Here is a 16,526-nt window from a genome sequence, read left to right on the forward strand (position 1 = left end):
TTTTTTTTTAAGTTAGCAAAAGTTAGTCTTCCCATATCAGTTGGGGACACATCCCAGTAACCCACTTCAGCTATGGAGAAGTCTTGATCTTGAATTGCTGTGAGATGAGGCAATGGCAATTATAAGCAACTGGATTAAATGAAGAGAGGGTATATAATTATATATATCTAATTTTGTAAAATTACACCAATAGATACCATACCATGGTATAGGGCCGGGTTACTTACGGGACCGCCTACTGCCACCGACTGCCTTTCACCGACCCGTACGCTCTCACAGAGAGGGACTCCTTAGGGTGCCATCCGCCAGGCAGTGCCGACTGGCAACACCCAGGGGAAGGGCTTTCTCTGTGGGGGGCCCCACCCTCTGGAACGAGCTTCCCCCAGGTCTTCGCCAACTTCCGGACCTTCGAACCTTCCGCCACGAGCTTAAGACACATCTATTTATTTGTGCGGGGCTGGCCTAGAGTTTAGTTTTAGAGTTAGTTTTAAATGGGGTTTTGTATTATTTTAACGATAGTTTTAAATTCGGCCTAATGTAATAAGTTTTTTAACTGTTGTTTTAACTTGTATTTATTCTTATGTTTTATAAGGCTGTGAACCGCCCTGAGTCCTTTGGGAGATAGGGCGGTATAAAAATTCGAATAATAAATAAATAAATAAATATAATAATAATAAACTTTACAGAAATGCATGCATGGGCTATTCTGTTTTCCTGTTCCTGCTGTTTGATTATTTTGGGGGCAGGAGGAACTCAGTAGACTGAGCAATATACAGGAAGCAGCTTTTATTAGGCTCTCAAAGAGAATGCAAAGCTACAACTGGGATAAATTGGGAGAAGATAGTCCCACCCACTGTGGGACCAGTTTGTTTATTCATATGCTTGCTTAGGTTTAAGCACTACTTCAATCCAAAAACTCCAAGCAGGTAAAACTTTACTTTGTTTGATTGGATTTATATACTGCTATTATCCAGATTCTAAGCAGTCAATAATCCCTCACATTACAATAATTTCATTTAAAATTGCAGCTTCAATTCATTCCACAGTTGCTGTTTAGATCTTGCATAAGTCAATTTATTACCTTTCATTTGGCACATTCCTGATAGCAGCATGCATTTTGGGGAGCTACTTTGTTACCTGGGTATGTTTAAAAAACACGCTAATAATTTCCAACCTTAAATCTGATAATCTTTCTTACTATTGAATTCTGTTTCCTGGTGTCTCCTGGTGATGTGATCTGATGTCACCTTAAGAAACAGGACCATAACAATATCTCTTTGTAAATCTCCCAGGTATTCTAGAAGGAACTCAATAATAACAACATAACAACATGATACACATATGACATAATAACATGATACTGTCGTGTCCCACTCCTCCGCTGACGGCTGGGTCCGGGAAATCCGAATCAGGCTTGCCTCTGCAGCTCTGCCCAAAGTCCTAGCAAAGTCCTCAGAGCAGGCAGGAGACCAGTAAGTGACTTCAGCAAGATAAGTTCGACTTTTGCCTGACTCAGAGACTGCCAGAAAGTAGATCCTTTATATAGGCCATGGGGTGTGGCTCCATGACTCAGCACTCATTAAGGCCTGCCCCTCCCTTCCCTCTGTTGCCTCCGCCTCTCCAATCTTCTGATGCGAGGGTCACTCCAATCAGCTGTTCTTGGGAGTAAACCCTCCTCAGGCTCACCTGCTGTGGATGAGGGGGAGGGGTCTAGCTGCTCCGTTTGCCTGGGCATGGAGTCAGGGCTGGGGCAGGGAGATGCTCCTTCTTCTGCAGTTTGTGGGGGCATGGAGCCAGGACTTGGGCCGGAAGGCATACATTCCTCAGTGTTGGGGAGCAGGTAAGAAGGCCCCGGCTGCTCTGAGGGCGGGCAAGACACAACAGATACACATATAACACTGTGTTCCTGTTTTGTCTGTAGAAGTTTCCCTAAACAGACACCTTTCAGATGTGTTAGATATAATTGCAAGGCTCCTCACCCAGTATGATCATCATGGTCATGATTGTTGTATATGCTGTAAATTGTAATATGACAAACACATAGATTCCTATTTGGGGAAGATGATTTATAATTTTAGTCTGTTGCATAGCTTCAATGCCATATTGTTGTACATATTATTTCTGAATTATAAGATGTTATCAGAAAATTTTCATTCTGGTGGAAAGATATCCCAGATGCTTCGATTTTGACTGATTATACTTTATAGTAATAGATGTAAATGTGAGGAAAAAATGTTGAAAATCTAATTATAAATCAACTTGTAAATACCTCCAGAGGATATGAGACTTGCAGTCCCTTAGAATATATGAAACTGATTTATTAAAATGAATAGAATAGTTAATTGAAATGATCCCCACAAAATATAATTAGACATGAAAAAATGGTATATGCTGCCCAGCTTTCCTACTTATTAGACTTGTGTGTATGCACACATGTACGCGCACACAAGCACATATACAGAGAATGCGTGCATATGAACTATTTACATATTTCTGTACAGATACATCTGTGTATGTACTGGCCATAAGCTGGATCCAGATAAAGGCCGGAAAAATAAATTAATATTAATTAAATTAATAACTACTGATTAAAATTACTTATAGCAAAAAAATGACCATCTGCAAAATTTATATCCCAATCTGTTGACAAAAAGTCTGTGGAAATGTGGCTGAGCAAATATAAACTTGTACAGTATGTGCTTACTCTATAAGGCCATTCCCTAAGCTTTTACTGTTATCAGGGAGAGACCTTTTTAATCCAGGTTAGAATAGTATAGGAATACAAATGCAAATACAAATCTTCATTGGCCAAATTTGATTGGACACTGGGAATTTGTCTCCGGTGCATAAGTTCTTAATGTACATATAAACATTAGTCTGTTGAGCCACCAGGGCCTCTGGTGGCTCAACAGACTAACGCAGTCTGTTATTAACAGCAGCTGCTTGCAATTACTGCAGGTTCAAGTCCCACCAGGCCCAAGGTTGACTCAGCCTTCCATCCTTTATAAGGTAGGTAAAATGAGAACCCAGATTGTTGGGGGCAATAAGTTGACTTTGTATATAATATACAAATGGATGAAGACTATTGCTTGACATAGTGTAAGCCGCCCTGAGTCTTCGGAGAAGAGCGGGATATAAATGCAAATAAAAAATAAAAATAAAATAAATAAAAATAAAAAATGAAAAAATAAAAATAAACAACAAGGTAATATAATCAGTGTACATACACATAAGCATACAAGCAACATGTAGATACAAACAAGTTAAGATACAAACAAGGTAATATAAGGGGCACCAATAGGAAAAGGTAGTATAAAAGATGAGAAATAAATAATAATACAGTCATACTACAAGGGTAAATATGCTTAAACATAAGACTATACTATGGTAATTAGGTGTTCAGCAGACTTATGGCACGAGGGGAAAAATTGTCTTTGTTTGGCAACTAGAGGATGTAATGCTCTATAGTGGTGTCTTGAGGAGGGGAATTGAAACAGTTTATGTCCAGGATGCAAGGGATCTTTAGATACTTTCTCAGCCCTTTTCTGACCTATGCAATATATAGGTCCTCAGTGGAAAGCAGGTTGGTTGCAATTGTTTTTTCTGCAGTCCTAACTGTCCATTGAGGTCTGAACCTGCCCTGTTTGGTTGCTATACCAAACCATAAAGTTATAGAAGTACAAATGACTGACTCAGTAGTTCCTCAGTAGAACTATATCAGCAGCTCCTGGGGCAGTCTGAACTTTCTGAGCTGACGCAGGAAGGACATTCTTTGTTGTGCCTTTTTAATCATGGTTCTAATGTTAGGGGTCCATTTCAAATCCTAGGAGATTATAGAATGCAGAAACTTGAAGGTCTCTACTGTTGATACTGTGTTGTCTAATATTGTAAGAGGTGGTGGAATAGGAGGAGGACTCCTAAAATCCAGTTTTATCTCTATAGTTTTACATCATTCAGCTCCAGATTGTTTTGGCTGCAACAAAGGGTCAGTTCAGCCTCCTATCTGTATGCAGACTCATCACCGTGTTGAATAAGACCGGTGACAGTTTTATCATTTAAAAACTTCAGTATTTTAACCAAGCGATCATTGGAGAAGCAGTCATTGGTATAGAGAGAAAAGAGTGCAGGTAGTCTTTGACTTAATAACAGCTCGCTTAGTGTTCAAAATTACAATGGCACTGAAAAAAGTGACTTATGACCGTTTTTCACAGTTACAACCTTTGCAGCATCACCATAATTATGTGATCAAAATTTAGATGCTTGGCAACTGGTTCATATTTATGATGGTCACAGTGTCCTGGGATCTTGTGATCCCCTTTTGCAACCTTGTCCCAAGATTGTGTGATCGCTTTTTGCGGCCTTCTGACAAGCAAAGTTAATGGGGAAGCCAGATTCACTTAACAGGGTTACTAACTTATCAACTGCAGTGATTCACTTAACAACTGTGGCAAGAAATGTCATAGAATGGGGCAAAACTCACCAAATGTCTCATTTAACAACAAAAATTTTAGGCTCAATTGTGGTCGTAAGTCAAGGACTACCTGTAATGAAGAAAGCACACCGCCCGGGGGGGTGCACCTGTGCTAATTGAACGGGTATTTGATGTGATTTTACCTAGTTTCTGTAAGTCAGAACAGTGACTAAGTCAGTGCTAGCTTTATTCTTGTTTTTCATGTGTACAGCATGGTCGCCTAAGGTAAATAAAGTAACGGTAGCATTTCTCTTTAAAACTTAAAGAAGGAACACATCAAAAAACTTGAAAATAAGTTGAATTATTAATAGATTCAGTAAAAATTTAGGTACAGATATTAGCATAACATACTATATATTTGTTACAAGAAGAAATTAGTAATTGTCTCCTTATGTAGATTGGCTTTCAATAATGAATATGGTATAATATTATAGATAACACTAATTTACTATTATAGGCTGAGTTTTGAATCCAGACTTGAAGCTTAAAAACGGACAAAACAAGCATTGGTGAGTAAAGAAAAGTTCACTAAATATCTGTTTAAATATTTTAATTTGAGGGTTAAGGGGTTATTGATTTTATGGAACTCTAATTGCTCTCCTTCCCTATCTGGGTCTATTTTCCAGTAAGGAAACTTCTTACAGAAAGGCCCATGGGGCACATAATTTGGGGAGGAGATAAAATTAAGGAAGTTAGATAGGATCTGCAACACAATGCAAGTCTCTGTCTCTCATACATGCATTGATGTCACATTACTCTTTTTTAGAAATGGTATTTGGCTTTGAAGTGCTATTTATTGCATGTTTATGACTGGCTTTGATTTCATTTAAATAAAAAATGTGTTCTACTTTCTACAGAGTGGCTTTATTTCTTCAAACATAACTTTACCTCCTACTATGCTTAAGGGTAAATGAAAAACATTTTCCTATCCTGTACTTTCCCTGTGTGGTGTTATCACTTCAGGTATGGTTTATTTAAGCCACATGGCAAAGAAAAAAATGGATTTCTCTATGTGAGAATGAATTTGAGTATCTTAATGCTGGGGCATAGCTAATTTATTTATTAATCAAATTTATATAGTTACCCATCTCATAAAAATGACTCTGAGCAGCATACAATGATCAATAATTAAATTTAGTTTAAAAAATAAAAATCAACATTAAAAATAGAGATTAATTAAAACTAAAATATATACAAATCCCAAGTAGAGAGAGAATGAATACATTCCACCTCAGTAGTGGAGCCATCTAAACAAGTCACTAGCATAACCAGATTTTGAGAGAACGTTTTGTAAATTGTTGCTAAAAATGGCCTTATTTCTGTGTGAGATTAGATTGCTGAATGATTCAAATGCTGAAAAAGTGTGCTGTGACTAAGGAGTAGCTCCAGTTACCATATAATACATTTTTGAGGGGTAGTAATTCTTTTTTCAGTGCCTTCAGTGTTGACTCCTAGCAATTGCCTCTCAACAAGTCCCTGTGATTTTCTTGGCAAGATTTTGGAAGTGGTTTGCCATTGCCTCCTTCCTAAGATTTAAGCTGGCTTTGTGCTTAAAGAGGGACTCAATATAGTTTGTAACTTGGTACCTTAACCACTGCACAAACTGGCTCTCACAAGGCTGTTATTTTATTATTATTGCTTACAGAGTGGTACTAGTACTTTAAGACTGTTTGAATCCAGAGATGAAAAGATGCTTCAAAGGGGATGATCGGTGTATCTGTCAAGCCTCTTTAATGAAGCTTCAGTTTTACCTGGATGCACAGCAGTTGCTGTATGCAAGAAAAACACTTGCTTGTGTTAAGAAACCATCAAGATGCCGCCAACAAATTGTGCTGTGTCATCACCACAAGGTCATTGTGGTAGCTTTTTAATTCAAATGTATATTTTTCTGGCATCTTCATTGTCAACTGTTGAAGCAAGTATATTCCGTTCAATACAACCTACATTTTTTTGCTTCAAATCCATTTTCAGTTTAAATTCCTAGAAAATTTATTTTAGCATTATAAATAGTGATAAGTAAAATAATAGCCACAGTAGTTTAAATTAAAGATTTTAAAAATAATATTGAATTAAATATGATTTTTATAATTTCTGAATCTTATCCACCTTCTTTTAAGTATTTGCATTCCTAATAACATTTACTAATACTAAATTTAGTTTATTTCATGATTGATAGTGAAAAACTTTCAGTCTGCAGAAGTGATTTTTGATTTAAGTGGTAGATAATGCATTGTCTGTTGAACACAGACTATCACTACCACTTGGTGGCACTACCTGGTTTCAAGTAAAGCAAGCAATATTTTGGTTCTGGAAACTGAACAGTAATTTATACAAGTAGAATTGCTGGAGCTGATGCAAAATAAAAATATGTGTAATTATCTGAATTAAAAGGTGAAGTTTAACTTTTCCTTACCTTCTTTCTTTCAGAACCATTGGTTTTACACATAACTTGAGGTGCAAACTTGGAGCTTGCTTCTTTGGTCATTTATCTCTTCCAGGCAGCTCAGTATAACTTTTGAATTAGTTGAGGTGTCCCAGTTCCTTCTTAGGTGAAGTTGTCATGAGAATCAGTAGATTCCAATTCTCTTAGCCTTAGGAAGAAAACAAGGACAAATCATTTCTGAAAAACCTTGCCAACAAAACTGCAGGGACTTGTCCAGACAGTCTCTGGGAGTCAATGCTGTCTCAAAAATACAAAAATAAAATCCCCTCCGAGGGCCTTGTGGGTCAGCCAGGAGGCTTTGGCCCCTTGGAGGAACGACCTGGCAATGCCCCATGGGGCACAGGGCCACCAGCCGCCAAGCTGCCTTGGGCCCAAAAGACTCTTTGCGAGGAAGGGCTTCATCCCCTTGGGCATCCCGGCATCCCAGGATGTTGCCATCTTCCCCAGCTGTGGCAACACTGCGGGGGTGGGGTGGGGTGGGTGGGTCTCTTGGCTCTCTCCCAGAGCCTCCTTGGTCACTCAGCTTCCCGGACAAGGCCCCAACTCAGCTGCGCCTCACCAGGCGCCGAGGGATTCCCACCAACTGAGCTGCATCGCTGGGAGGGGAGGCGGTGGCTGGAGAGGACAACCCGCCGCCGCCCCCACCCAGAGGTTCTCCGGGAGCAGAAGCGTCCCGTTCCGCCGGGACCTCGGCAGCCCGGCAGCGGGCCCACTCAGCAGCTCAACCTCCCATCCTCCTCCGCTCCGCCTCCCCGCCCGTCCAGCCCTGCTCTGCCGACCCGCCCGGAGAGCCTACCTGCGCGGCGCCACGAGCCGAGGGCGCCCGGAGCAGCGCCGGAAGCTCTGCCGCCCCCCCACCTCCCCCCCTGTCTGGTGGGCCCGGCTGGGGCCGTGGGCGTCAGGCGCCCCTACAGCCCAGTGGCGGAATGGCCGCCCGCAGCCCCGGGGGGGCGGGGGTCGCCTCAGCGGAGCCTCCCCGCATCTGCAACCGGGCGAGCGGCAGCGTTGCCATCTTCCCCAGCTGTGGCAACACCGCGGGGGGCGGGGTGGGGTGGGGTGGGTCTCTTCGGCTCTCTCCCAGAGCCTCCTTGGTCACTCAGCTTCCCGGACAAGCCCCCAACTCAGCTGCGCCCCCCCTTACCAGGCATTCCCACCAACTGAGCTGCATCGCTGGGAGGGGAGGCGGTGGCTGGAGAGGACAACCCGCCGCCGCCCCCACCCAGAGGTTCTCCGGGAGCAGAAGCGTCCCGTTCCGCCGGGACCTCGGCAGCCCGGCAGCGGGCCCACTCAGCAGCTCAACCTCCCATCCTCCTCCGCTCCGCCTCCCCGCCCGTCCAGCCCTGCTCTGCCGACCCGCCCGGAGAGCCTACCTGCGCGGGCGCCATGAGCCGAGGGCACCCGAGCAGCGCCGGAAGCTCTGCCGCCCGCCCGCCTCCTCCTCTGTCTGGTGGGCCGGGCTGGAGCCGTGGGCGTCCCGGGCGCCCCCTACAGCCCAGTGGCGGAATGGCCGGCCCGCAGCCCCGGGTGGGCGGGGGTAGCCTCAGCGGAGCCTCCCCGCATCTGCAACCGGGCGAGCGGCGGCTTCCTTGGGGGCCAGGACGGGGGCCGCACCCCACTGTCCACCGAGAATTTGCTGCTGGCCAATAAAAACTGACCCGCGGGCCGCAGTTGGCCCGCGGGCCGTAGTTTGGACACCCCTGGGGTAAATGAAAAACATTTTCCTATCCTGCACTTTCCCTGTGTGGTGTTATCACTTCAGGTATGGTTTATTTAAGCCACATGGCAAGGAAAAAAATGGATTTCTCTATTTTGAGTATCTTAATGCTGGGGCATAGCTAATTTATTTATTAATCAAATTTATATAGTTACCCATCTCATAAAAATGACTCTGAGCAGCATACAATGATCAATAATTAAATTTAGTTTAAAAAATAAAAATCAACATTAAAAATAGAGATTAATTAAAACTAAAATATATACAAATCCCAAGTAGAGAGAGAATGAATACATTCCACCTCAGTAGTGGAGCCATCTAAACAAGTCACTAGCATAACCAGATTTTGAGAGAACGTTTTGTAAATTGTTGCTAAAAATGGCCTTATTTCTGTGTGAGATTAGATTGCTGAATGATTCAAATGCTGAAAAAGTGTGCTGTGACTAAGGAGTAGCTCCAGTTACCATATAATACATTTTTGAGGGGTAGTAATTCTTTTTTCAGTGCCTTCAGTGTTGACTCCTAGCAATTGCCTCTCAACAAGTCCCTGTGATTTTCTTGGCAAGATTTTGGAAGTGGTTTGCCATTGCCTCCTTCCTAAGATTTAAAGTGACCCAGCTGGCTTTGTGCTTAAGGTGGGACTCAATATAGTTTGTAACTTGGTACCTTAACCACTGCACAAACTGGCTCTCACAAGGCTGTTATTTTATTATTATTGCTTACAGAGTGGTACTAGTACTTTAAGACTGAATCAAGAGATGAAAAGATGCTTCAAAGGGGATGATCGGTGTATCTGTCAAGCCTCTTTAATGAAGCTTCAGTTTTACCTGGATGCACAGCAGTTGCTGTATGCAAGAAAAACACTTGCTTGTGTTAAGAAACCATCAAGATGCCGCCAACAAATTGTGCTGTGTCATCACCACAAGGTCATTGTGGTAGCTTTTTAATTCAAATGTATATTTTTCTGGCATCTTCATTGTCAACTGTTGAAGCAAGTATATTCCGTTCAATACAACCTACATTTTTTTGCTTCAAATCCATTTTCAGTGTAAATTCCTAGAAAATTTATTTTAGCATTATAAATAGTGATAAGTAAAATAATAGCCACAGTAGTTTAAATTAAAGATTTTAAAAATAATATTGAATTAAATATGATTTTTAAAATTTCTGAATCTTATCCACCTTCTTTTAAGTATTTGCATTCCTAATAACATTTACTAATACTAAATTTAGTTTATTTCATGATTGATAGTGAAAAACTTTCAGTCTGCAGAAGTGATTTTTGATTTAAGTGATAGATAATGTATTGTCTGTTGAACACAGACTATCACTACCACTTGGTGGCACTACCTGGTTTCAAGTAAAGCAAGCAATATTTTGGTTCTGGAAACTGAACAGTAATTTATACAAGTAGAATTGCTGGAGCTGATGCAAAATAAAAATATGTGTAATTATCTGAATTAAAAGGTGAAGTTTAACTTTTCCTTACCTTCTTTCTTTCAGAACCATTGGTTTTACATATAACTTGAGGTGCAAACTTGGAGCTTGCTGTTTTGGTCATTTATCTCTTCCAGGCAGCTCAGTATAACTTTTGAATTAGTTGAGGTGTCCCAGTTCCTTCTTAGGTGAAGTTGTCATGAGAATCAGTAGATTCCAATTCTCTTAGCCTTAGGAAGAAAACAAGGACAAATCATTTCTGAAAAACCTTGCCAACAAAACTGCAGGGACTTGTCCAGACAGTCTCTGGGAGTCAATGCTGTCTCAAAAATACAAAAAAAAAACCTTACTAGAGAAAATATTGATCAAGATATTTGAACAAAATACTGGATTATATAAAGAAGGGTCTCCATTAAAAAACCCCATGTAATTGTGATTTATAAGTAACAAGTTTTATCTGTTTTTCTTCTTTCAGCATAAGCTTTCATCAAATTCGATTAAAGAGGAGGGAATCAGTTTTAGAGTACATTGTATGAATGGTGTATAAATCTTCTGTATTAACACAACTACCAATATAAAAATGTAGTTTCTATTCTAGATGTTTTTCTGATTAACATAAATAATGGTTGTTAGAGCAACATCTATGGGTATGGTCTTAAATTATTGAAATTTATACTAAACGGATCTCTCAGCAATTGCAAGTAAAACAAAAATTGCGTATGTAATAAGCAAAAACTTGTTAGCAGCTTTAATGAGTGTTGAATCGCAGCTAGAGGAAACTGCTAGTTATTTACCACTGAAAAGATACTCATTTTAAAGATAGTCATGTGACAAATGTGCATGCTATGCAAATCCTTAGTACACAAAACAGTAACATTTCACTATTCTAAATTGAGAAGACTGGTATTAATTTATTTCAAGTAATTGTTTTACCCTTTTCAGATAGGTAAGGTTTGTTAATAAAACATAATGTGTGTTATTAATGTTCAAAGAGACAAACCCACTTTAAATAGATTAAAGGTTCTGGTTATTTATTGGGAACATCTAATTTAGTTTAATGTCAGGCCAGTACTTGGATAGGAGACTAGTACATTTTAGAATGTATCAGATTTGGATTGTGAAAAACATTTGGAGAAAAGAAAGAAATGGCATATTACTTTTATATTGTTGATTAGAAAACTACAATGTTGTGTCCATAAAGGCACCGGAGGTTAATCTCAGTTCAAGAGCCATCACCTTTTAAACGTGGCAGAACCTAGCCAATTTTACTGATCGTGAAAAATCAAGCTGTAATCCTTTGCTCGGTGCAATTTAACAGATTTCCATTCCTTTCCATCCATAATACTTTTGAATACACTGCCTAAATAATAGCAACAGCGCTTAGACCAGCGCAACCTGTGGGTCGCGACCCCATTGGGGGTCGAATGACGATTTGCCAGAGGTCACCTAAGACCAACGGAAATATGGGAAGTATACTTGCGAGTTGAAGAATCGCGAATTCGGCTTCAGGCGCGATGAATTAAAAAAGAGAAATCTTTGCTCTGATGTCTCCCTCTCAAGCCAGCTGCAATCACTCCCAATCGCTAGTCTAATCTGGCTTCAGGTGCGATAAACTTAATAGGGGAGGAGTCTCCGCTTTAATGCCTCCATCCTCAAGGCAATTGAAAGCAGTTCAGTTCGCTAGCCAATACGGCTTCAGGCGCGATAAATTAAAAAAAACAGTTTGCCGCTTTTTTCCCCCTTGTGCGGCTGCTGAGGCGCGCTGAGATCGCTGCCTAAAAAAAAATAATTTTACGTTTGGGATCGCCACATTGTGGGGAATTGTATTAAAGGGGTTGCAGCACTATAAAGGTTGAGAACCACTGGCTTAGACTTATATACGGCTTCACAGTGCTTTACAGCCCTCTCTAATGGTTTACAGAGTCAGCATATTGTCTCGATGAGTCGGCCTTGAACTGGTCAGGATCAAACTCATGTCAGTGGGCAGAGTTAGTCTGCAATACTGCATTCTACACACTCTGCCATCACAGCTCCTAAATAAGACATAATAATAGGGCTGCACTCAAGGCTAGAATTGGGGATATTACTTAAATTGAAAAAAGTCAAGGAGAAAACTGGCACACAATTATATATTTATTGTTCACACAATTCAGAAAAAGTAGAAATTAATAATAAAGTACCTAGTGATTTAGAGGAGGGAAAGATGAGAATTCAGAGAAAGAAGACAACTGTCTCCATTCAAAAGATTCAGATTTATTATTGTAATAGAGAAATGGTATTGCAGTGACAGTGAATGTATATCAGATATTCTTCTGTGCTCTTGCTATTTAATCAGAAGTTAAAAATGGTTGCAAGGATCCCAGTGATTTTAGGATGGATCTGTTATTCGTTAAATTCCTTTTATCTTCAGTGCAAGCATGCAGGCACATCAATGGATAGAACAGCTGTTTATTTTTTTAATACAATGAAACTGCTGGTAATCTTATTTCATTCTGTCTACTTCCTTATGTAAACATTCTTCTCCGTGAACGAAGTTTCATGAAGCTCTCCCAAGTATAATGGAAATAAGGGAGAGAGACTTATGAGAGAACAGTGAGATGTGTAAGCCTGGAGAATTCAACAGTCAGCCTTACTATTTTATCTAGAGGATTTTTGCAGTTACAAGAATCAGAGAGGATATCTATCTATATTGATTGAATTGCTGGGGAACTCTCTGGAAAAGCGTGGTAAATGATTTTAGATAAAGAAAAGGAAATTGGGTGACCCTTAACCTTGATCACCATGTTTTCAAAAGATGTACCATTTCCCTATTTTTTCTTTCTTTCTTTAGAACTAAATCTTATCCTTGAGTGTGATAGAGGCTACAGCAAGAGCCTGATTCTTCTTCTTAATGTTTTATTTTGTTTAAGCCAACCTTCCATTTGTCTGAAATGAGGAAAATTTGTTTCAGAAAAGGGGAGTTATATAGATCATACAAGCTCTCTTTTCCATTCTTAATCTTGAGGGTTACTCTGCCAATCATTGGTTTACCCATTAGAAACCCTCACACTAACTATATGCGACTACATTTAAAGTTAGGTTTGTTCCCTTCCACACCACCTGCCCAATGAACACCTGCTTTTTATATGGTTCATATTGACATTTCTTGTTGATTGAAGTTTATTGTCTAGTATTGGTTCCTCATATCATGACTTCTGCTTCCACATGGACTTAGATCCACTTAGTCATAACTGTCTTGTTCTCTCCATTATCATCCCTAATGAACAACTGCTATATCTTCTTATGTATAATACATATATTAAAAGTTATAAAGCATAAGGTAAAATCTGTTTGTGCCCTTTCAACATAAAGTGACCCCCCCCCCAAGTATTGTGTAAGAAAATGGGGAGAAAGCAATGATCTATTGAGGGTTCTTGTTTTGTTTTATTTAGAAATAAAAGAAGTAATTATTTTGTATGACTATGCGAGTATGTATATATGTACTTTCATTGCTAATCAGTTATTTTATACCACACAATGCTTGTATCTATTTTTCCTGTGCTCATGACTCTTGAAATCCAATTTATGATAATTTTTAATTGAATCTGACAAATCTTTAACTTTACCTGTATTAGTGGGCATTGGCATAGCATTTAATTTGGTTATATGGTTAAATGAGCTAGCATTTGAATGAGGACACTGTTATAGCGTGTGTAATAATAATACCTTAGAAAAGGTTGTCACTACGCAGTAAGTATTCAGTGAATATTAACCTACTTATAATAAATACAATTAATAATGTACATAGAAGAAAAATGATGTGCTTTTTATTTTAAAAAATTCTTCGTCAAAAGAAAGTGGGCAGCATGGATATGACAGGAAGGTTGAATCTAACCTGAATTATAGAATGACCTAGGAAGTTTGCTCAGAGGGGATTACCGAATAATTATGTTAATATGCAATTATCACCTCATTTCTTTTGTAGTAACTTCAAGATGTAGTGTAGTAAGGGTGTTATAGCAAGTGCTGATAGTTTGCAAAAATAGTGATGTTTGTGATTTCCTAGACAATAAGACTAGCCTGGGGCACTTAAGTGATAATCTGTCATTCTGAAGATGGATCTGACCTTTGTGCTTTATTTCTTAAAGCTTACATGATATGACTACAGGCAGCTCTAACTGCAGAACTCATTAAGATTTTCTATAAAAATAAAATCATTTTTAAAAAAATGACTTAAAAAGTTTATTTCCAGTTTTGAAGGGAAAAGAAATAATATCTCAAGACGATTCCTTATAGAGCTGTCTTTTTGAACTAATTTGGGCTGCAGTTCAATAGCTATCATTAAATGAAGATTTAATATATCACTTGGGTAAAGAGGATGTCCCTTAACCCAAATGACTGTTAAACCTGACTTTATGTTATTTGTTCTACTATGTGGTTCTTAAAAATAAGATTATTTGCAGAAAAATCTTAATGGGCAAACTCACAATTTAAAAGGTTTGAATGAAATATTTGTCTGTTACATATCAAGGGTTTAATATAAAGATATAACACTGATTGGCCCTGTCTGGACTTATAACTTAAGGAGAGCCAGACATTAATATATGAATGGGAGATCACCAGAGATTACTAGACGTGTAAGCTAAACTGAAAAAAGTTCAGAAAAAAGCAATGTCAAACCACTGCTATCCTATATTGTTGCCAAGAAAACTATATTGATTTATCAATACAGTCACCAGCTTGACTCAGTGCAACTTTATCTATAGTAGAGTTTCCCAAATGTAGAGGTATACCTTCCTAAAGTAGGTGCAGAGCCCGGAGGAGACATGAATAACCCTTTAATTATCTTGTTGCGATATATCTACATTTCCCAAAGTTTCATGGTATTATTTTCATTGTTCATTTATGTTGACTTTGGTATTTGGATTTTTAGGCAAATTGCACAAAAAGATGATACAATGGCAAAATGTTTTAAGAACTGGTCCTTACCTGGAAGCAAACTATATTGAAAACAGTGTGACTTATTTCTAAGTAAGGTAAAGGTTCCCCTCGCACATATGTGCTAGTCGTTCCTGACTAGGGGGCAGTGCTCATCTCTGTTTCAAAGCCGAAGAGCCAGCACTGTCCAAAGATGTCTCCATGGTCATGTACCAGCATGACTAAACACCAAAAGCGCATGGAACAGTTACCTTCCCACCAAAGGTGGTCCCTATTTTTCTACTTTCATTTTTTACATGCTTTCAAACTGCTAGGTTGGCAGAAGCTGAGACAAATAACAGGAGCTAACCCTGTTACGCAGTACTAGGGATTTGAACTGCTGAACTGCCGACCTTTCGATCGACATCTTAGCCACTGAGCTAAGCCACTTAGCCACTGAGCCACCATGTCCCTATTTCTAAGTAGATACATGTAAAACTAATTTCAAATAGTAATTTTAATAAGCCAGCTATATGTCAGTGTTATTGCATATTTATATTTCAAATGTGAAGGAAGTATGATATCAGTATGCATATATGATGTCATAACTGGATTTGAATGTATAATTTATAATTCATTGACTAAAAAAGAGACCATAATTAAAAGAATTTTAAATACATGTGTCATCTTATTTTAGAAGTCTATAAGAGATATGCATTAATGAAAGGGAAATAAATTATTTGTTTTAATGTACTTATTTGTCATGTAATGTTTTATCCATTTGTCATCGGTATTTTTCAATTTTATTTAAATACAGGAAGGAAAAGTACTATCAATGTTGGTATAGTAGATGGGAGTTTTACAGTTCATAAAACTTTAAGGAGATGGTATAGCTTATTTTATATCTCATCTGCACAACTTGATTTCCTTAATGCTACACCTGTATAAAAGGATTATTCAAAGATTAAATTTGAAGATTCAACTCAAAGGTTTTTATATTTACTTGCCCATAACCCAATCACATTTGAATCAAAGCATCTGATTAATTTTCTAAATCAGCAGTAATTCAAATTAGGATGGAACTAATTTAAATGCTTTCACTATATAGTAAAATCTTATGGCATTTATTAAATTTCTTAAATATAGCTCTTTCTGTATTCAGATTTTCTAAATTGTAATCTAAACTGAATGTTAAATGTTGAAAATATGCTAGTTTTACACATAAACAGGGTCTACTGTGTTCATTGGTTTGTGTTTGTTAGCATTGAACTGAAAAGTACACAAATGCATTTTAGTCTCTTCTGTGGTTAATCTTAGAAACTTTAATCTATATTTACTATGGAAGTTAGAATTTTTAATTGTGAGAATCTGCACTTCAGTTTTCCAGGATATTTCAGAGCATTGTCAGAAGTGTTGGAAATGTCCTGTAAAAGGGATTAAATTGCTGAAATCAACAATTTGAAATAGATGGTGTAATACATTCTTTCTGTATAAATTAATAATTTTGGTAAGAAGACTAGAGCTTAAAATGTTTGGTATATTGACAGTGAATTTGATACATTAAC

The 16,526-nt window shown here is 38.7% G+C and overlaps 1 protein-coding gene across 1 annotated transcript in view; it reads left to right on the top strand.

Annotated features, from left to right (window-relative positions):
- The window catches only part of ZNF644 (zinc finger protein 644), a 64,738-nt gene that overhangs the window by 17,458 nt on the left and 30,754 nt on the right, over positions 1–16,526 (top strand). Inside the window, exon 3 of the mRNA XM_058175276.1 lies at positions 4,929–4,980. The gene's annotated coding sequence lies outside the window, so the exon portion shown is untranslated. The remainder of the gene's footprint in view (positions 1–4,928; positions 4,981–16,526) is intronic.

The sequence above is a fragment of the Ahaetulla prasina genome, chromosome 3 (assembly GCF_028640845.1).
Source record: "Ahaetulla prasina isolate Xishuangbanna chromosome 3, ASM2864084v1, whole genome shotgun sequence".
NCBI classification, from domain to species: domain Eukaryota; kingdom Metazoa; phylum Chordata; class Lepidosauria; order Squamata; family Colubridae; genus Ahaetulla; species Ahaetulla prasina.